At 45.6% G+C, this 21,116-nt stretch overlaps 1 protein-coding gene across 1 annotated transcript in view; it reads left to right on the top strand.

The window, feature by feature from the left end:
• Positions 1 to 16,062: 16,062 nt before the first annotated feature.
• Positions 16,063 to 21,116, top strand: part of filip1l (filamin A interacting protein 1-like) — a 105,883-nt gene continuing 100,829 nt past the window's right edge. Inside the window, exon 1 of the mRNA XM_004571239.5 lies at positions 16,063 to 16,442. The gene's annotated coding sequence lies outside the window, so the exon portion shown is untranslated. The remainder of the gene's footprint in view (positions 16,443 to 21,116) is intronic.

The raw sequence follows: 21,116 nt of genomic DNA, 5'->3' as shown, positions 1-21,116 counted from the left end.
TCAGTCTGGAGTTGCCCCTGGTGAGAGGCGGCGGGCTGGGGTGGGTATTCTAATATCCCCTCGGCTTGCTGCCGGTACGTTGGGGTTTTTCCCGGTGGACGAGAGGGTTTGTTCCCTGCGCCTTAGGGTCGGGGAACGGGTCCTGACTGTCATCTGCGCTTATGCGCCGAGTGGCAGTTCAGAGTACCCAGCCTTCTTAGAGTCCCTGGGGGGGGGGGGGGGGGGGGGGGGGGAGGGGGGGGGGTGCTGGAGGGTGCTCCACCTGGAGACTCTGTTGTCCTGCTGGGAGACTTCAATGCTCACGTGGGTAACGACAGCGAGACCTGGAGGGGCGTAATTGGGAGGAACGGCCTCCCTGATCTGAACCCGAGCGGTGCTTTGTTATTGGACTTCTGTGCTAATCACAGTTTGGCCATAACGATCACCCTGTTCGAACATAAGAGTGTCCATAAGTGCACGTGGCACCAGGACGCTCTAGGCCGTAGGTCGATGATCGATTTTGTAATCATATCAGCAGACCTGCGACCATATGTTCTGGACACTCGGGTAAAGAGAGGGGCTGAGCTGTCAACTGATCACCACCTGGTGGTGAGTTGGATCAGGTGGCGGGGGAGGACGCTGGACAGACCTGGTGCACCTAAACGCGTAGTGAGGGTGTGCTGGGAACGTCTAGCAGAGGCCCCAGTCCGCGAGATCTTCAACGCACACCTCCAGCAGAGCTTCAACAGCATTCCGAGGGAGACTGGGGACATTGAGTCTGAATGGACCATGTTCAGCGTCTCCATTGCCGAAGCTGCTGCATTGAGCTGCAGCCGCAAGGTGGTTGGTGCCTGCCGTGGTGGTAATCCCCGAACCAAATGGTGGATACCAGAGGTGAAGGGAGCCACCAGGCTGAAGAAGGAGTCCTATCGGGCTTGGTTAGCCTATGGGACTCCGGAGGCAGCCGACAGGTATCGACAGGCCAAGCGGAATGCGGCTCGGGCAGTGGCTGAAGCAAAAACTCGGGTGTGGGAGGAGTTCGGAGAGGCCATGGAAAAAGACTTTCGGACTGCCTCGAAGAGATTCTGGCAAACCATCAGACGTCTCAGGAGGGGAAAGCGGTGCTCTACCTGCACTGTGTATAGTGCTGGTGGAGCGCTGCTGACGTCGACTGAGAAAATTGTCAGGCGGTGGAAGGAATACTTCGAGGACCTCCTTAATCCCACTGACACGTCTTCCGAGGAGGAAGCAGAGTCTGGGGATGAGGGGAATGACCCGCCAATTTCCGGGGGCGAGGTCACTGAGGCAGTTAAACAACTCCTTGGTGGCAGAGCCCCTGGTGCTGATGAGGTCTGCCCCGAGTTCCTGAAGGCTCTGGACGTTGTAGGGCTGTCCTGGTTGACACGCCTCTGCAATGTTGCGTGGAGATCAGGGGCAGTACCTGTGGACTGGCAGACCGGGGTGGTGGACCCCATCTTTAAGAAGGGGGACCGGAGGGTGTGTTCCAACTACAGGGGGATCACACTCCTCAGCCTCCCTGGGAAAGTCTATGCCAGGGTGCTGGAAAGGAGAGTTCGTCCGTTAGTCGAACCTCGGATACAGGAGGAACAATGCGGTTTTCGTCCTGGTCACGGAACACTGGACCAGCTCTTTATCCTCTCCAGGATACTTGAGGGTGCATGGGAGTTTGCCCAACCAGTCTACATGTGTTTTGTGGACTTGGAGAAGGCATTCGACCGTGTCCCTCAGGGTGTCCTGTGGGAGGTGTTGCGGGAATATGGGGTGTCTGGCCCATTGCTACGGGCCATTCGATCCCTATACAACCATTGCAAGAGCTTGGTTCGCATTGCCGGCAATAAGTCGGACTCGTTCCCGGTGGGTGATGGGCTCCGCCAGGGCTGCCCTTTGTCTCCGGTTCTGTTCATAATTTTTATGGACAGAATTTCTAGGCGCAGCCAAGTGGCGGAGGGCTTTCGCTTTGGTGGCCTCAAAATCTCATCTCTGATTTTTGCAGATGATGTGGTTCTGTTGGCTTCATCGGGTGAGGGCCTCCAGCTCGCACTGGAACGGTTCGCAGCCGAGTGTGAAGCAGCGGGAATGAGGATCAGCACCTCCAAATCTGAGGCCATGGTTCTCAGGTGGAAAAGGGTGGAGTGCCCACTCCGGGTCGGGGATGAGTTCCTGCCCCAAGTGGAGGAGTTCAAGTATCTCGGGGTCTTGTTCGCGAGTGATGGGAGAAGGGAGCCGGAGATCGACAGACGGATTGGGGCTGCAGCTGCAGTAATGCGGACGCTGCACCGGTCCGTCGTGGTGAAGAGGGAGCTGAGTGTAAAAGCGAAGCTCTCAATTTACCGGTCGATCTACGTCCCTACCCTCACCTATGGCCACGAGCTGTGGGTAGTGACCGAAAGAACGAGATCGCGGATACAAGCGGCAGAAATGAGCTTCCTCCGAAGGGTGGCTGGCCCCTCCCTTAGAGATAGGGTGAGAAGTTCGGCCATCCGGGAGGGGCTCAGAGTAGAGCAGCTGCTGCTCCACATCGAAAGGAGCCAGCTGAGGTGGTTCGGGCATCTGACAAGGATGCCCCCTGGGCGCCTCCTGGGTGAGGTGTTCCAGGCATGTCCCACCGGGAGGAGGCCCCGGGGCAGACCCAGGACACGCTGGAGAGATTATATCTCTCGGCTGGCCTGGGAACGCCTTGGTATTCCCCCGGATAAGCTGGAGGAGGTGGCTGGGGAGAGAGAGGTCTGGGCCTCTTTGCTTAGGCTGCTGCCCCCGCGACCCGGCCCCGGATAAAGCGGATGAAGATGGATGGATGGATGGATGGATGGATACCTGAATGTGGCTCCTTTTTCTGAAAACACTTCCTCATATCCATTATGAACCTGGCTGTCTTTCTGTACACACACACACACACACACACACACACACACACACACACACACACACACACACACACACACACACACACACCAGGAGTTATAAGGTTAATGGGCATTCAGTCAGTTAGCTAGTTAGTTAGCTAGTATCCATTTCAAACAGGACAGTGGTAACAACAGCAGGCTACGGAGAATTTAAAGTTTTAGTTTTTAAATAGTCTGCATACATTTAAATGGGAGCAACAGGACGGTGAAATGTCGCTGAATTTACTACAGAGCAGGACGGATTGTAGGGTAGCAAACATCGTTGGAAAACACGTTTTCAACACTGCAGGTTACCTGGTGTTAGGGCTGGGCCATATTATACCGTTCACGGTAATACCGGTATAATGTTAGGCAACGATAGGAAAATGAAATATCGCGATAGAATATGAGTAAAACGCGCATGCGCAGTGCCTTTGTTTTCATACGCACATGGCCGATTGTTGAGTGAAACAGATGAACCAGAATTGGTTTGTAAAAATGGTGCAACTTCAGTGATGTGGAACTGGTTTGGTGTTTGTCCACAAAGCACATTTTTTTGCAGAACATGCAAGCGGCCGTCGGACTAAGATGCCCTTAAATCTGGGAGTAATCTGGGTCCTAAACTCCGTCTTTTTCAGGTCAAACGAACACTGCAGCATCACTAAGAGTTAAAAACTGTCTAAATTCTTTCATCTTTAATAAAACGATCAGCATTGCTGCTTTACCAGGTGTAACTATGAAGTTTAACTTCCAGGCATCCATGAAAACAAAATGTATTACATTTAACGGAGTTAGAAGCTAGCAGGAAGCTAGCGGAAGTTAGCTCGCTAGTTACCTAAGCATGATATTGCATGTTCTGACTGAGAGATTTCTGAAAAAAATCAAACGTACAGCTCTGCTATCACTTCCAACATAAATGAAGACAGGAAACTAAACAGCAGTGACGTTTGTAGGGTTATTGAAGTTGGGCTAGCTGGTATATAATGATGTGCTACGTGATCGCTAGCGACACAGCTATGTTAGCATAACATAAACAGTGAAGCTGGAGGACGAACACTAACACTTTTCCACTTATAAAAGTTAACGTTAAGGTTCCTCATGGTTAGAGACAAATGCAATCGCATGGCAGGATGCTGTAAAAGGACCAATCTTCAGTCAGGAGAACAACTGAGATAATCCATCCACAATACGAGGTTAGTCATTAATATACTGCAACAACATGGGAATAGAGCCGCTGCCAGAGAATTCAACATTAATGAATCAATGGTACAGAAGTGGAGGAAGCAAGAAGAATGAGTTTAATAAAGTTTGATTTATCTGACTGCTTTGTTTCGCTTAATGTGCCTTATAATCCCGTGCACCTTATGGTCCGAAAAATACGTACTGCACACTGCAGTTTAATGTTGCAAAGCACCTCTTTTTAACTTCAGTGGATATTATACATGGTTATGCTCAGTATATGTGTTATGTTGTGGCAAGGATTTGTCCACCAGGGGGCAACAGTGGTTGGGGAGCTTTCAGTCTGTGGGGGCGCATGCCCCGGTTCTCTTAATAAAGAAGCAACTGTGAGCTACACATGGTCTCCGTGGTTCTTTGGTCTTAGGATATCACATATGGCGACGAGGGTAAAAGCCAGGTTTTGCTGTGAAGTTACACCGTGCTAAGTGACTTATGAACTGAGGTTGGCAAGTGGTACAGCGCTAGCATCTGTGGGAAGTGGAGCGTAACCCTCAGTGTGGAATAATGGCTACCACTTTGGGCTCGGTGGCACCGTTCGACAGCGAGCTGCAATCCTGGGAGGAATATTGTGAGATTTTGGATTACTTCTTTGTGGCGAATGATATTAAGGAGGAGGAGGAGAAGCGAGCGGTACTGTTGAGTTGCGTGGGCGCACAGACCTATGCCCTGATTAGGAACCTACTCAGTCCGGTCAAGCCAGGGGATCGTTCTTATGCTGAGTTGGTGGGATTGTTGAACAATCATTTTCACCCTAAGCCGAGTGAAATTGTGCAGCGGTGGAAGTTTAACACACGGAATAGAAGGCCGGAGGAAAGTGTGGGCGATTATGTAGCGGAGCTGAGGAAGCTCGCACAGGACTGTAACTTTGGAGACTCCCTGACGGTGATGCTGCGGGATCGTTTAGTATGTGGAATAAGCGACGACAGAATACAGCGCAGATTGTTAGCAGAGGATTCGCTAACATTCGAAAAGGCGCTGAAGTTTGCTCAAGCAATGGAGGCTGCTAACAGAGACATTGTGGATTTGAAGAGCATGACAGAACAGTCGCGATTCACTAAAGGATTAGGAGCCGTGAACAAGATGGAGGACGGCGGCTCGACGTCACAACAGGTTGTCAGGAAGTGCTACAGATGTGGAGGACTAAATCATGTGGCCAAGGACTGCAGGTTTGTTTCAGAAAAATGCCACAACTGTGGAAAGGTGGGACACATAAAAAGGGTTTGCCGAATGAAAATGGAACAAAAAGGAGGGCGTGGCAGACAAGGTAAACAAGCCCATTTCTTGGAAGAGGAGAATGTGGAGAGTGAGGAAGAAGGAGCTGAAATGCACCACATAAAGGCAAGTGTGACTATGTATAATGTGCATGAGGAGATTAGCATCCCAAGGGAAGAACCCATCAGACAGAAGCTAAAAGTAAATGGACAGAATGTGACATTTGAAGTAGACACAGGCTGTGGTTACACTATCATGTCAAAGGAGTCATTTAAAAAACTTTTTGAAGGCAGTAAGGCGCCCAAAGTAAGCAAGTGTGGAATCAAACTGAGAACGTATGGAGGCCACAAGGTACCCGTGTGGGGAGCAGCCCAAGTGCAGGTGGAATTCAGAGACAGTAAGAAAACACTGGATGTGGTGGTGGTTGAAGGGGCTGGAACTAGTTTGATGGGTCGGGGATGGATTAAGGCCCTCCAATTAGACTGGCAACCTGTACATAAGATCGAAGGCGGAGAGGATGCCTTACAGCGGATACTGGCCAGACATGAAACAGTGTTTAAGGATGAGTTGGGAACGCTGAAGGGGTTTGCGGCAAAGATACATGTAGCTAAGGATGCTAAACCGTGCTTCTATAAGCCCCGATCAGTTCCGTTTGCTATGAAAAAGAAAGTGGAGCAGGAACTGGAGAGACTGTTGGAGGAGAAAATCATCCAACCAGTGAAATTCTCAGAGTGGGCCGCACCCATTGTACCCATACTAAAGCCAGACTCCAGCGCCAGAATTTGTGGTGACTACAAACTGACTGTTAACAAGGTGTCGCCTGTAGAACAATACCCCATTCCACGAATGGAGGACATGATAGCGGGGCTGGCGGGAGGAGAAAAATACACCAAGTTAGATATGAGTCACGCATATCAACAGGTTGTACTTGATGAGGAATCTAGAAAGTATGTCACAGTGAACACACACAAGGGTTTGTTTACATACACCAGGTTGCCATTTGGTGTGAGTTCAAGTCCTGCCATTTTTCAGCGCACCATGGAGAGTGTGTTGCAAGGTCTGACCAATGTCGCAGTGTATCTGGATGACATCATCCTGACGGGAAAGAATGACAAAGAACATCTTCAAACACTGGAGGGAGTGCTGCAGCGCTTGGAGGAGGCGGGCCTGCGCTTAAAAAGGAGCAAATGTCAATTCATGGAGAAGGAAGTGACATTTTTAGGACATCGGGTAGATAAGACCGGTTTACATCCAGTGCCGGCAAAAGTGAAAGCAGTGCAGGAGGCGCCACCCCCAAAATCAGTGACAGAGCTCAAAGCTTATTTGGGGTTGTTGAACTTCTATAATAAGTTCTTGCCAAACTTGTCCACACTGTTGGCCCCACTGCACAAGCTTCTGAGAAAGGGGGAACCATGGTGTTGGGGACCAGCACAGGAGAAGGTTTTCGGCAAATCAAAGGAACTGTTGCAGTCAAGCAGTGTATTGGTACACTATGATGAGCAAAAGGATTTAATTCTTTCTTGCGATGCGTCCCCCTATGGAGTGGGAGCAGTACTAGCTCACCGCATGCCAGATGGTCAGGAAAAACCCATTGGGTTTGCATCGCGTACCCTGAATGCAGCAGAAAAGAACTACTCACAGCTGGATAAAGAAGGATTGGCTGTGATATTTGGTGTACAGTATTTTCATAAGTACCTGTACGGCAGGAAGTTCATGATTATCACGGATCATAAGCCATTGATAAGTTTGTTCCATGAGTTGAAGGCCGTCCCTCAGATGGCGTCACAGAGGATCATGCGATGGGCAGTGTTATTAAGAGCCTATGAGTATGTCATTAAATACAGAGAAGGCAAAAATAACAGTAATGCTGATGGTCTGAGTCGTCTCCCTCTTCCAGAGAACCTCCCTAAAGAGGTGGCAGCTGAGGACCAAGTGTTGATGGTAGATCAGGACCAGGAGGGCGTGATGACATCTGAGCAGCTGCAAAGATGGACAACCAAAGATCCCATACTCTCCAGAGTGCGTGAGTATGCTATGAGAGGATGGCCCACTACGCAGCATCCTAATTTTCAGCCCTACAGACAGAGACAACAGGAGCTGAGTGTGCAGGATGGGTGTGTGCTGTGGGGGGCGAGGGTGGTGATACCAGAACGAGGTCGACGCCCCCTTTTGGAACAGCTACATCAGTCACACCCAGGAATGAGCCGCATGAAGGGCCTGGCCAGAAGCTACATGTGGTGGCCGCATATGGAGAATGACATTGAAGACAAGGTGAGGTCCTGCAGTACATGTCAAGAACATAGACACAGGCCACAAGAGGCACCGCTACACCCCTGGGAGTGGCCAGAAAAGCCCTGGAGAAGGATACATATCGATTATGCGGGCCCGTTTTTGGGTAAAATGTTCTTAGTAATAGTGGACGCCCACTCCAAATGGTTAGATGTGTATCCAGTTCCATCCGCTACAGCAGCTGCAACCATAGACTGCCTGAGAAATTGTTTCAGCACGCACGGCCTTCCTGAGATGGTGGTCTCAGATAATGCCCAGTGTTTTGTAAGTGCACAAACTAAAGAGTTCATGGCAAAGAACGGAATCACTCACGTCACCTCCGCTCCATATCACCCCGCCTCCAATGGGTTAGCAGAAAGAGCAGTGCAAACGTTCAAAGAACTCATGAAAAAGAGTACTGGAGACACACTGGCAACCAAGTTAAACAGGGCTCTGTTTAGTTACAGAATCACACCACAGTCCACAACAGGGAAGTCTCCCGCTGAGTTGATGATGGGCCGGAAGTTGAGGTGTACTCTTGATCTCATACACCCTGACTTGAAACAAAAAGTGACAGCAAAACAAGATAACCAAAGACGGTATCATGATAGACATGCCAAGGAGCGCATGTTTGTTATTGGAGACACAGTATATACCAGAAACTATGGCAGAGGACCCAAATGGATACCAGGACTTATACAGGAGATGACGGGGCCTGTTTCCTACTTGGTGATGCTGGGCAATGGGACAGTGGTGAGGCGTCACGTCGATCAGCTGTTTGCCCGCCTGGAGCCGTGCCTGGCAGCAGGAATGCCTGAAGGCCACCCAGGCGAGCCCCCAAAGGCAGCCCCAAACATCAGCGCTGAGACAGGAGACGAGGATGAGAGACACATAGAGGTGCAAGTTACACCAGTGGTGAAGCCACATATGGAGAGTAGTGATTCGCTGGAATCACCTGCCACTGGGTTACGGCGATCGCAAAGGACCAAGAGAAAGCCGGAGCACCTGAGAGACTTTGTGCCGTGATTACGGTGAACTGTTATAGGTTAACCTAAGACTGTTGGACTAAAGGTTCACTATTCCGGAGTGAAATTTCAATAAAGGCTGGGGACGGGGTTGTTGCATTTTTTTTATAAAGGTGAAGTTTTTGGTTATGGGTATTTTCTGTAGTGATTAAAACTACAGAGTAGTTCCAGTTTAAGGGGGGAGGAATGTTATGTTGTGGCAAGGATTTGTCCACCAGGGGGCAACAGTGGTTGGGGAGCTTTCAGTCTGTGGGGGCGCATGCCCCGGTTCTCTTAATAAAGAAGCAACTGTGAGCTACACATGGTCTCCGTGGTTCTTTGGTCTTAGGATATCACAATATGTCAGCCCATTTCTACTGGAAATGCCTTTTGGTTAAACTTTCAGCAAGGAATTTGCATTTGCACTGTTACATTTTTATAAAGCTTTAATGTACATAAAAACCAGCTTCTTGTTTAAGTGAAAATAAATGATAGGTTGTCTTTTTGCGCTAGTAATGTTGTGGAGTTGTATTTTGTCACGCATCAATTATATCGTCGGTTATATCGTTATCGCAAATTTTCAAATATATATCGTGATAAATATTTTTGGCCATATCGCCCTGCTCTACCTGGTGTAATTAGAATTAGAATTAGAATTAGAATTAGAATTCAACTTTATTGTCATTGCACATGCACAGGTACAGGGCAACGAAATGCAGTTTCCATCCATCCAGAAGTGCTTTAGTGATATAGATATATTACAATATATATTAGCAATAATATAGATATGTGAGTATATTACAGAAATGGGTCTATTATGGTATGTTATAATGTACACGGTATGAAGTATGTTGTGAATATTCTATAACTATAAGTATGTACAGGCTGTAGTGAGTACAAGCTATGTACAGGATATGAACAGGATATAAATATGAAAAACTATACAGAATATGAAATAAATAACTTTACAGAATCTGGGATATACAGCTATACAGAAATGGGAACTATGCAAGTTGTAAACAGTTGTAGGATTAAAAATTATCGAATGTACAGAATGATTATTTACACAGAGCTATACAGTAGTGCAGTTAAGATAAGTGAGGGTGTAGATAGTTTCTACAGAGGCTATATAAAGTGCTAGTGGTTGTGAGTGGTGGTTCAGTCCATGTTATTATTGTGTTTGAGGGTACAGTTGTCCATTGTGGGTGTGTGTATGTTCAGTCCATGAGTTTAACGTGGGTCAGATGTCAGGAGGCAGAGTTCAGGAGTCTGACAGCTGTGGGGAAGAAGCTGTTCCGGTACCTGGTGGTCTTAGTCCGGAGGCTCCTGTGGCGCCTCCCAGAGGGCAGGAGGGTGAAGAGTCCATGTGATGGGTGACTGGGGTCTTTGATGATTTTCCCAGCCCTTTTCAGACACCGCTTCCTGTAGATGTCTTTTATGGCAGGAAGTGGTGCTCCGGCGATGCGCTGGGCAGTTTTCACGACCCTCTGCAACGCCTTCCGGTCCGAGGCAGAGCAGTTCCCGTACCAGACTGTTATACAGTTGGTCAGGATGCTCTCGATGGTGCAGCGATAGAAGTTCACCAGGATGTCTGAGGACAGGTGGTTCTTCCTCAGAGTCCTCAAGAAGAAGAGGCGCTGGTGAGCCTTCTTGACCAGCTTGGAGCAGTTGGTCGTCCAGGTGAGATCCTTGGAGATGTGGACTCCCAGGAACTTGAAGCTGCTCACACGCTCCACAGCCGTCCCCTTAATGTGGATGGGTGGATGTGGGTCAGCATTCCTCCTGTAGTCCACGATGAGCTCCTTGGTCTTCTCGGTGTTAAGCAGCAGGTTGTTTCTGTCGCACCACTCAGCCAGACGATCCACCTCCTCCCTGTAGGCGGCCTCATCGTTGTCACTGATGAGGCCAATCACCGTGGTGTCATCTGCAAACTTAATGATGGTGTTGGAACCATCAGCAGGTCTGCAGTCGTGGGTGAAGAGGGAGTAGAGGAAAGGGCTCATCACACAGCCTTGTGGTACACCGGTGTTCATTGTGATGGTAGATGAGCAGCGGTTATCCAGCCGGACATGTTGGGGGCGGTTGGTCAGGAAGTCCAGTAACCATTTGCAGATGAGGGAACTGATACCCAGGTCTGTCAGTTTCCTGATGAGTTGTGAGGGGTGGATTGTATTGAATGCTGAACTGAAGTCTATAAACAGCATTCTGGCGTAGGTGTTGTTGTTGTCCAGGTGTGAGAGGACAGAGTGCATTGCGATGGAGACTGCATCCTCTGTGCTCCTGTTCCGGCGGTATGCGAATTGGTGGGGGTCCAGGGTGGGGGGGAGACAGGATTTGAAGTGTGCTAGGACCAGTCGCTCTAAGCACTTAGTGATGATGGGGGTGAGTGCTACTGGGCGGTAATCATTGAGGCAAGATGGGTTGGAGTTTTTGGGTATCGGGACGATGGAGGTGGATTTGAAGCAGTAATGTTTTTCAGCTAAAAAGAAACCTGGTCTGACTCCTACCAACTATATAAAGAGTAACTGAAGGTTAAATGCAGCTAATATGTCCTGTTTTAAGCCAGGCACTTCCGCCTCAGCTCCGCTGCGTCTTAGCCACCATCGCTAGAACCAGAGCAGGGGAGAGTTGGAACAAACCATTTTGGGAGGGGGGGTTATCTATACTTTTGTTGTTAAAATGTTACGTTTCAAACAAGTACAGTACTGTATGCTTTTTATATTTTTAGTAGTGTGTCACACAAACAGCAAATATTGCCAAAAAAGTAAGAAATCTGCTGAAGCACCCCCTAAAATCGCCCCTGCTTTTCTATCCAGATTGGCAGTGTCTTTGGGATCATTGTCACAATGAAAAATAAAGTTGTGCCAATCAGTTGCTTTCCAGATGGTATTGCATGATGGATCAATATCTGGTGGTACTTTGCTGTGTTCATAATTCCATCAATTTTGACAAAATCTCCAAAACCACTGGCTGAGCCTGAAGCATGGCAGAGCTTTCACTGTGTTTTACAGATGGCTGTAGACCACAGGTGTCGAACTCACGGCCTCGAGGGCCGGTAAACATGTCTTGCAGTTCTCCAGAGGCCTGGTAATGAACTAATCATTTGATTCAGGTGTATTGACCCAGGGTGATATCTAAAACCTGCAGGACACCAGCCCTCGAGGCCTGGAGTTCGACACCCCTGCTGTAGACACTCAGTGTTGTACTTCTCTCCTGACCTGCTCTGTACATACCTAAATTCATTTCAATTCTTAATTAAATTGTATTTGTATAGCACCAAATCACAAGAACGAGGTTTTAGGGACGGGCAGCCATCTGCTGCAACCGATTAGGGATGGGGGGGGGGGGGGGGGGGGGTGAAGACAGGACAATGACATGCTGTGGATGATGATTTCAAGCAATGGTCAGATCCATCACTCAAGACTTGCCACATTTCTGATTTTCATACTTCAGCCTTTTCTCCCTGTTTCCCTTCCTTAAAAATGGCTTCTTGACAGCCACCCCTCTACTGAGACCCTTTATGATGAGGCTTCAGTTAACAGTAGATGAATCAGCTAAAGGTCCAGATGCATCCTGTGTCAGGTCTTTCCTTGATATGTTCCTTTGTCCTAAGGTCATGACTTTCAGATACTCTTCATCTGCTGTAGTTTTTAGGCTTACTATTTCTTCTTTTGTGTTTTTTTTAGCTCTGTCAAATTATAGATATTTTTTTAACAACAGGCAGTATGGTTGCACTGTTGCCTCATACGAAGAAGGTCCTGAGCAGTGTTGGTCAAGTTACTTGAAAAAAGTAATCAGTAACTAATTACTGATTACTTCCCCAAAAAAGTAATCCCATTACTTTACTGATTACTTATTTTCAAAAGTAATTAATTACTTAGTTACTTAGTTACTTTTTAAAAACACGATTTAAAAACCTGAATAGGTGATAAATCGATAGAGCTTTCAGCCCAATTCTACTTTTTCTGCATAATCAGAGCGTTCTCACTCCCGAAGCGTAACATGTCGACGTTTTGTCACGTCCCGCGGCTTTCCCGAGGAACGCGAAAGGAGACCTTCGGCGTTCTTATGGTACGCAGCGGGTTATGGCTGGAATCCAGTGCAATGACGCTCCCGCGGTAACAGACGTTCCAGCCCTGTATTCCAGCCCTAAACCTAACCTTATCCCTAGCCCTGACCATAACCTTATTCCTGACCTTATCCAGGACTTTAATGATGTTAAATAGCGTGTTTCTAAGTGATTTGAAGAAAAAGAGCGAACATGTGTAGATTCAGTCCAGACGGTTCTCATATTCCTCTTTTTTCCGAGGTCGTCATTTAGGAACGTGGTGGGTAGCCGAAAACGTAATATGGTGACGATTTGTCACCTAGCGTAAAATGTTACGCTTTGGGAGTGAGAACGGTTGGCATAATCCATCATACAAAATGTAATCAAATGGAAAAGTCTCTTTTTTTTAAACTTGTTTTATTAGTTTTAATCTTTTAACTTCAGGCATCAAGCAAACATTTAATTACATACAACATTCACTGACTGGAAGAAATTTGTTTAATATTTAAACCTATTTTCTGCACATTCCAGCACATAAAATATATATTTTTTGTGTTTACACTCACTCTTTCAAATAGATGCAAGTAAAACACAGCAGAAAATAAATAAAATCAAAGACTAGCGGTCCTGTTGCTCTATTTTCACCTGTAAAGCAGGAGTAGGGTAGGCGGAGATTTACCCTGGTGCAGGTGTGCTGCAGCGGTCAGTGGAAGAATCCGCGAGTTTCTCTGTGAATTTCCCATTACGTCATAGCGCACTCGATGCTTGTTTAGAGGGTTTTTTCGCTGTAAAAAGAAGTTTTGTTCCCACGCACAACAGACACTAATGTTTTTGTCACTTTTTATGGAATCAAACTCAAAATAAGGTCAGTACTTCCACGCTTTAAACGCTGCATGCTCATACTCTCTCCCACACTCGATATATTATCCATTGTTGATCTGCACACAGCTGTTGTCACTAACAGCGCACTCGCTTACGTCACTGTCATGAGACATTCTCGCAAAAAAAATCACGGTTTTAGTAACGCAGTAACGCAGCGTTCCTACGGGAAAGTAACGGTAATCTAATTACCGTTTTTGCAATAGTAATCCCTTACTTTACTCGTCACTTGAAAAAAGTAATCGGATTACAGTAACGCATTACAAGTAACGCGTTACTGCCCATCTCTGGTCCTGAGTTTAATTCCTGTGGAGTTTTCTAAATTGCCCATAAGTGTGAAATGTTGTCTGTGTGTTAGCCCCATGGCAGGCTGGCGACCTGTCCAGGGTCATCAACGTGTCAGAGTATAATCATTCCAGCACGTGCTGTTTTATCATATCCTGTTAGTGTTTAGATTTCAGACGCACAGTTTGCAGTAAAAACATGTTGTAGCTTTGTGATGCTTTATACAATTTGAAACTGTTTTTAAAGTGTGGATTAAAACGAGTGGAGTCAGCCAACATTTGAGCTTACCACATCGTATCTTACATGTTTTTTTTAAACATCAAGGCAAAATGTTTGTGTAGGTGTGTGCCCCATTTTTTAAAGCTCCAGTCAGAACAGCTGAGTCACTGACCATATCCCACTGCAGGCTTAAAAGAAGGTGGCTTTTAAGAGGACACCCACATTATTTTTCTTCTTTCTGAATCAGACTGATAAACAAGTAATCAAAGAACTGAACAAAAAATTCTCATACAGACAGCCATGGACACACACACACCTCTGGGTAAATAAAGGTGAAAGAAAAGAGAGTTGGCTGTAGATTTATGGCAGAGTGTCAAGGAGAGGAGCCACTGACAGCTGGAGGACTCCCAGTCCTGATGCAATTCAGGTCACGCAGGCACACATTAAAGAAAGACACATCCACAGGTCAGTCCTTGGTCTGCTTTTTTTCTCCTTCAGTGAAAGGCAGACTTTGAATAGAAAACTAATTCATTTCGAAGCAGTTTATTTTAGCCCTGCATGCCATTTGAAGCTGAACAATGCCCATAATTCTATTACTGCTGTGACGTCCGCTGAGGGGAAAGAAGCTGCCTGTGACTCAACCGTCTGCAACCCTCCTGCCTCAGACTGCATCAGAAAGTAACCCTTATTTTTTAAAGCACTCAAAGCACCAGGTATCTATTTTTGGTGCATCCTTACCAAGGGTTGCCAACTTTTTAACTATCAAAGAAGGGATACTCTTGTGCTAGAAGCACAGTGCACAGCCAGCTGGGCATAGTGTAAATATGCACTGCATGTTCATATTCTTATAATAAAAACGCAGTAAAATGTTGGTATTCAGTTTAATCATTACCTCATCTAAAACAATAAAGAAAAATACAGTACATAATAATTTGGGCATTTCCTTTCAAAAATAAGCAAATAATAATAATGATGATAATAATAATAATAATGTAAAAACTAGCCAAGCCCCTATTGACTAGCATACTAATAGAAGCTAGCCAGTGTTAGCTCCTCACCTGCAGACTGTCTCAAGCAGGTGAGGAGGAAGCTTATGTTTTCTTTTATTTTCTACAACAGCATGCCGTTATCATTAAAAAAAACAAACTGGCATGTACTGTAAATGTGTAGTTAGACTTCTTAACCAGGGGTATTAAACATAAGGCCCAGGAGCCAGAATTGGCCTAGCAATGTCACCAATCTGGTCCACTGGGCGGCTTTGGAAAATGTGAAAGATGGTATAAATTCTCAACTTTTAACTTTATTTTCGTACAGTTTTACCACTGATAAAGACCTCCTGGATAGTCATCCATACTACATTTAGGTAGCAGATAAACAAGTAAATGATGACATCTACTAGGGAAATGTCTTTATAAGTCCACAGAAAAAAGGACATTTTGTATGAATTAACAAAAGCTTTGTGTTTTATAATTACGGGACAGTCTGGGCAATGAGCCACTGCACTTTTTTCTGTACTTTTACACATTTATTTCTTACAATTTAAGCCCAAAAAGTTGTGCAGTAATTTTTCATTGCTTTTCACTTATTTCAGTATAAAATCTAATTTGCACTGTAAATGTTAAACTTCATGCATATGGCCCACAGTATAAAAAAGTTATGACATCCCTCTTCTTTACACTGACAGGATAGATTCACTGACTGGTGGATTTGACATTGCTGACTTTGAAAGTCATTTTGTTCACATCTTCAAGCAGTTTTGGGGCAATGTTTAGTTTATTTGAGCCACTAACACCTTAAAAAAACACCTACATTTCCTTTCACCCCTCACACCCCCGCTCACTATTTCTCTTCTGATAGTCATAGACTCCCAAAGGCTCGTGAGCCATATGGCACCATCAGGGATCCGTGTGCACTTGCGTCCCAGTGTGTTAGTGTGCTGGAGAGGGAGAGCAGCCGTGGCTCAAGGTGTCAGCAGGCAGGGTGGTTTAAATTTAACAGCAACAGGGCTGATCTCTGCATGGCAGGTCCTGTCTCTCCCCTTCTGCTCTCTCTCCTCACACACAGACACACACAGTCTGTCTTCATAGTCACCAGCCACAGACATCATCACACACAGCAGCAGCAGCAGCTCCCTGTCAGGAGACGCACCTCTTCGTCCTCTTTGTCCTCTTCCTCTCTCTCACTCATCAGACCACCTGGATTGTACTAGAGGCCAGCTGAGGACGCGGCAGCAGCAGTGACGGCAGTGGAGGAGAGAGAAGGGACGCTCAGCGTTGCAAAGGGAAGGAGAGCGGAGCAAACATTCACACTGAGGATAACACTTCATCCGAGCTGGCAGGCTGAAGGCACAGCCAGTGGCACTGCAGAGGCACATCAGCACCGTGGGCTAAAGATTTGCTGCGAGAGGTAAGGCTGGAGCTTGGCTATGAGACAGTGTGTGTGTTTGTGTCATAAGATGTGTGTATATCATCTGTTTCCTTTGGAGGCAAATACACAAATGCAAAAGGTTGTGAGCCTGTGTGATTGTGCATGGATGTCATGGAAAATTATCACTGAGTCATGTTTGTAATAAATTACAAGTATTTCATTTTCAGCCTAGTCAGCCTGGCATTTTCAAAATTGTATTTTATTTATTAAAAAAAATCTTGATTTAAAAAAAAAAAATCCTGAATTTATTATTGAAGTATAGTCTGTATTTCTGCAAAGCCTTTTGCGCAGATGCGCTGAACTTCAGTGGATTTTCAGAACAACCACTGAGCAGAACATAATCTGCATTGTGGCAGCTTTTCTGCAAGGTTGCTGCTAATTGAATAGATACAAAGATTAGAGGCCAGAGGAGACCCGAGGCTCTGAGGAGGGGAGGGCACAGTGAACTCCTGCTGATCTTAATTCAATCTAATCAGGTTGAATTTGCTCTAATTAGGTTTATTTCTTTGGCTGGGACAGACAAGGCTCTCACACATTTGGGTTTCTTTTTGCGGTTGGCTCTGCGTGACACTTTTGTTTTGCTTTCTTGGAGGGAATCACCATTACAGCTGAATCTGCTGATGAGGGCAGAACATGATATGGCCCCGGCAGTGGCAGCATGCCTCGTGATCAATTTGCCCACCACATCAAAGCTGGCGGTGATAATTCATCCACTCCTGTGCGGTGACACTAGCTCGAGCGGACGCTGGTGTTACACGGCGGGGTTGTATTAGTTGCAGCCGGGGAATTTCCAAAGGGCAGCGTGTCCATGAGAACCCACAGCAGTGTCATACAGTATCTGAGACCAACCAGAAGGGGTGGGTGACGGGAAGAAGGGAGGGAGGGAGGGAGTCAAGTTACCAATCTTGGACTCAAGTCTCAGATTGAAAGACGTGGGCGAGACTGGTAGCAATGAAGCATTTCCACTGGTTTAATTATGAAACTCTCACTTTATTATTTTCTCCTTTGGCTTATAACATGCCAAATCTTTCATCATATTATGGGATTGGGGAGGTGCTGTGCTGGCATCCATAGTTTGATGACGTGCTGGTATGTGGTGGTCAGCACAGTGAGAGCGAGAGATGTTACTAATAAAAGGATTAGCATAGTCTTTAAAGATCATCACATAACATTTTGGTTTGTGGTTACTCACAGGATGTGAACGATGATGGCTTGAGGCTGGTATTTATAGGTGGAATTTGGGGCTCTTTTTTGGGCTCCTGGAACAGTTGGCCATTTCCACCTCTTTTCTTTTTTTCTGATGTTTAAAGGTCTGCAATAAAAGCATCGACAGGTGTTCGAAGCACTCCTTCCCGAATGGAAGAAACCTTCTTCCTGTGAGTAAATATTTGGGCAGAAGGATGCCTTGCCATTCAGGTTTAAACGGCTTGCAGTTTAGCTTGTGACCGGAAGTGACCGGTTAATCGGGTTAACCATGTATGATAGCGGGGCCGAGAGCCACGGCCTTCTGGTGCTTGTAATCTGCTGTAAGACAACAAAAGGGGGCTGGCCAGCAGGATGATCAGCAGGTTTAGTGTGAATGGTGTTTATAGTATGTGTGTGAATGATTTATAGACAGTTCACCATAGGCCCTGATGGGAGTGTGACAGGCCCCTCACATGTCAGATTTTAGATTGACAGAAACTTTTCAAACTCAATTTTTTTTTATACCTGTTTTGTATAAACTCCTTCAAATGACTTTAAAAATGACATCCTGCCCTGCTAGAAAGTGCTTTGCTTTCAGTCTGATTGACAGTTTGAGGGTAGTGGGGCAGAGATCGCTAAGCAAGACACGCATTAAGGCAAACCTCCTGGCACCCTGAGCTTCACCAGCTGTAGACTGGATTAGAAGGTCTAGCTCAAAAGGTCTTATTGAAGGTGTTTGATTCATCAGCAGGAAGCGACTGGTGGTTAAATTCAGGGTTTAAAAACATGGATCAAAGATGCTTGAAGTTTACTCCTTTTTCATCCCCTTGGAAACTGCAACGGTTAGGCGAGTACAAACTTATAACCTACTCCAACCTAATAACCCCTCCAACCTCCAAATGTGGGCTTTTATACTTTCTAAATAGAGAAACTTTATCTGTCAGTGTCTAACAATGCTCAGGCAAGTCTGTGACCTAAAACAGTATTTGATTTCCCTGGATGAGAAAACCAAAATAAGGCTCCTAACTGACTATCCACTTGCATTGTGTCAGTTATCTGAACCTAACTTTAACCATGACAGGAGTCTGTAATCGTTACACATAGTCTACCTGAACACTACAATCCTTATTTCTTGCTTTTTCAAGGCAGTTTAAATTAGTCTACTAAAAACGTGGCAGTAATCGTCAAACGGCCATTTGTGAAGGAAAATTAGGAGTTTAATTTGGAGCAGGGGCGGATCTACAAGGGTGGCATGGGGTGGCAAGTGTCACCCTAAAATTATCCCTTGCCACCCCAAGTGCCACCCCAGGTTTTCCATATGACAGTGTTGTTTATTAAAATAAGATAGCATTAACAGTTTGAGCATAGTTACAGTCAACGGTGAATATAAATGCTAAAACTGATTGCATAGTGTTTCCCCCCACCACCATTAACAAATGGTTCAGCCCATAGCAGGACTGGATTTTTTTCTTGTTTTCAGTAGCAAGCGATGTTTATGATTGTGCCAGAGCACATTTTGAACAACATCATGGGAATTTCACTTTTTACACAGATGTTACACTCTGGAAATGGAAGGAAGGTGAATGTTATTAACCCTCTGTGGTCCACGGACACGCTGCACCTCCAAATCACATGACTGATGTAAGCTGACATAGCAACAAGCTGCAGCCACGCAGCGAGACAGAGCGAGTGAGAGAGAGCGAGAGAGTTTTTAGATGTGGGAGATTTGTGACGTTTAGTGTGGAGTGTATACTTAGTGTGTTGTGTTGTCTTGTGTAGTTGTTCTGTTGTGTAGTCGTTTTGTTTTGTGTGTCAGTGAGGGCACTAATGAATGTCACAGAGGCACATTTGCAACGTAAACACTGTCAACCAGCGGAGTGATACACCTCCTGTTGTCAGGCCTGCAGGTTTATCCCTGTGCTGTTCTGTCTTTTGGTGGACAAACTTCTTTTTTACTGGCACACATCATTTGTGGGGCATCTTATTGCAACACCTGATTGTTCTCTCATTTTAGTTTTAGTAATATTTTTAAATGGTTGTAGAAAATGAAAAAAACAAAAAACGGCAGGTGTATTGGCTGCATTTTTAGATAAATAGTTGTATATGTTTACAATACGTACAATTTCTATTTGCATTTCAAGTTATAAAAATTTACTCAACATGTCTGTGGTTTTTTTTACAGTAAAAAAAAATATTACTCGTATTTTTAAGTTCTTTGTGTGATTTCAGATCAGTAATACTAATGCAGTATGTCAGTGAAAAAAACAACTAAATTCAGTTGAGCTGAAAAGAATGATACCAAACAAGGCAAGGGGAAAAAACCAAAATGAAACAATTTGAGGGTGAAATACAAGCGTAAACTCAAAAGGAATCAAAAATGGGCAGTTGTATTTCAGACCTCAGTGGGTTAATCCAACAAATTAGGTTTAAATTTTGGTTCATGACAGTGCAGATTTCTGACATTTTGTGTAATTTAAGCATGTAACAATGTGATTGTTTTCTAACAAAAAACAGTCTGAAGCTTAATTAGACTTGTGTTTGTAAATGAACCGCCTCATTTTGTGTAGCTTTCTGGATTTTATAGTTATTGGGCTACATATTTATTTATTATAAAGGCTATACAGTACATAAGATCAAAACTCACATGTTTTATGTAACTAAAGTGTGTCATTATGTGGGCTACAGACAATAATTAAGTTATAGACTATATTTATATGAAAAACGTGTATACTTACTGCATTTGAATTATTTTAACCATATGTAACCACCTGCATATGTGTTTTAAAAAAAGGCTTTGATTTTGCCACCCCATTTGATTTCTTTGCCACCCTCATGCCACCCTAAGAAAATTTCTCTAGATCCGCCCCTGATTTGGAGGACTTGTTGAATGAATGTATCAGTACTGAGCGATTAGCGGGGGATTCGGCTTCTCAGTTTGATGGTTGAAAGTGGCTCCTTAAAAAGCTTCAGGGCTGATACGCAAAAACTGCGGGTGTTGCAGATTGTTTAATTGAGCTGGGCGTAGTGGGGTCGACAAGTACAAGAAGTGCATGGGTAGTGGGCCACATGGTGCTTGGCTGCAGGAACAGTGACTCGTTTCATTGGTGGGGATCCTGTTTCTCTCACAGAATACCAACAGCTCACAGCTCTGGGAAAAGAGCACTATATATACGCGACACTGGGAGAAACCCCAGTGTTGTCCAACATTAGTCTCTCTCTCTCCATTTCTCACAGCTTGCCTTCTGCTGTCAAGCAAAGTCAAAATAAGCCAGCCGAGATCCATTTTTCAGGCAGGGGTGGGTGTGGGGGGGCACTGAAAGATCAGCTGGAGTGTGCTTTCGCAGAAGACGTTCCCATGAGAGCAAGGCAAGACAAACAAACAGAGTGTCGTGGACAAGTGGCTATAAAAAAAGTGAGAAAGGTGCACTGGTGACCGTAGACGGTGTGTTTAGTGTAAAACACATGAAA

Source organism: Maylandia zebra, linkage group LG23 (assembly GCF_041146795.1).
Source record: "Maylandia zebra isolate NMK-2024a linkage group LG23, Mzebra_GT3a, whole genome shotgun sequence".
Taxonomy (NCBI): domain Eukaryota; kingdom Metazoa; phylum Chordata; class Actinopteri; order Cichliformes; family Cichlidae; genus Maylandia; species Maylandia zebra.
This window is presented reverse-complemented; position numbering and strand designations above follow the sequence as displayed.